The sequence below is a fragment of the Aegilops tauschii genome, chromosome 2, assembly GCF_002575655.3.
Source record: "Aegilops tauschii subsp. strangulata cultivar AL8/78 chromosome 2, Aet v6.0, whole genome shotgun sequence".
NCBI classification, from domain to species: Eukaryota; Viridiplantae; Streptophyta; class Magnoliopsida; order Poales; family Poaceae; genus Aegilops; species Aegilops tauschii.
Window position 1 is genome coordinate 33,467,943 of NC_053036.3, and position 1,608 is coordinate 33,469,550.

The window sequence follows — 1,608 nt, forward strand, 5'->3', positions numbered from 1 at the left end:
GGTGGTGTGCTATTTGAATAAGCAACGCACGCCCTTGACGCGGCACGTGCCTCACAAACCACAACGGGCCTAGACTTGGCCTGTCATCTCGCGATGACATGCACTAACACGAGGAAGCAGTTATTCCCCTTGGCCTACCCCCTCTAGGTGCCCAACAACGCCCTAGACCGCCGGGGCCACCGGAGCAACATGACCAGCACTTCCTGCACAAAACGGACACGTTCCGACACCATTAATAAAAAAACACCGGCATCCACCATTAAGAAGATGGCCTATCACTTTGAATGTTCTCTGCTCGAGACAGGTGCACATTCAAAGTGATAGTCCGTCTCCTTAACAAGAGTGTAATGGATACCGAAGCTTACTGCATGTGGACTATCCCACTATTTAAATAGGTTTTGTTGCTTGTCTCTAGGCGAGGTGGGACTAAACTTTGATGGTGCCCTTATCATTACCGAGAGCTACTCTCGGCACATGCTAATTTACTGAGAGCCTAGAGTCGACCCTCGGTAACCACTGCTCTACCGAGAGTCCTCTCGGCATAACTGCAACAACAAAGTGCCTTCAGCTCCCAGCGCATGCCTCTTTGCCGAGTGCCGCCCTCGGTAAAATTTTGTTCCCAGTTATGTTCATACTGTTTTTTGCTCAAGTTGGTGCAGCAAAAACATCTATACAATACTCAAACTTGCATTTCAAGTCACACAGGTTAACAACAAACTCACATAAGCATTAATCCATAAATAGTTCACACAACCTTCATTTCAAATCACAAAGTAGCTCTTTAGTACAAGTGCCTACTTACTAATTAAACAACAAAGTGGTCTGCATGCATGCACCATATGATAAAAAGCAACACCACAATTATGACAAACTGAAAGAGAATTATGAAGTTCTTCAACCCACTGAACCAGCTAAGCCGTGTCTGGCTTGCACCATTGCGCAATTCTGTTTTTCTCTTTTGCTTAAGCAAATACTGATTGTAATGATACTCTGCCGTCTCTTTGTTGTTGAATGAGGCGAAGGAGTTGCCTTCATAATGAAGTATTTGTTCATTGCATTCCGACCATGAATTGTAGACTCCTGGACATCGTCCTCTGTACACCACATACCACTTCATCTACAAAAGCAAAAGAAATAACCCACATCATACATAATCAACATAAGCATTCATCACTCATACAATCAAAAGCATCGCAAGTGGCCATCCAAGTCCATATCAGCAGGTACATAACTATACCACTAAATCAACGTCAAACTATCTAGGTGACTACTCCGAGGTGTAGTCGGTGAAACCAGTGATCGTCGAGTCAGAGCACGTGGGGGCATCCCCCACAGTGGAGGACCAAGCATCGTCGAGAATGGTGGTCGGTGGACTCAATGGCTCCTTGCGTGGTGGAGCCTTGCCCTCCTTAGCTGGGGGATTCTTCTTGGCCAGATCCACAAAAAACTTCATTAGGATCAGCTGTGGGTTCTTCTCAAGGAGTTCCTCCAAGCGGTCCTCGGAGCTCTTCTTCGTGTCCGTGGAGTCGAACCTAATGGAAGCTTCATCGTTGGAGGAGGCCATAGCCAAAAATCGATCGATGCTAACACCTTTCATCACACAATGGA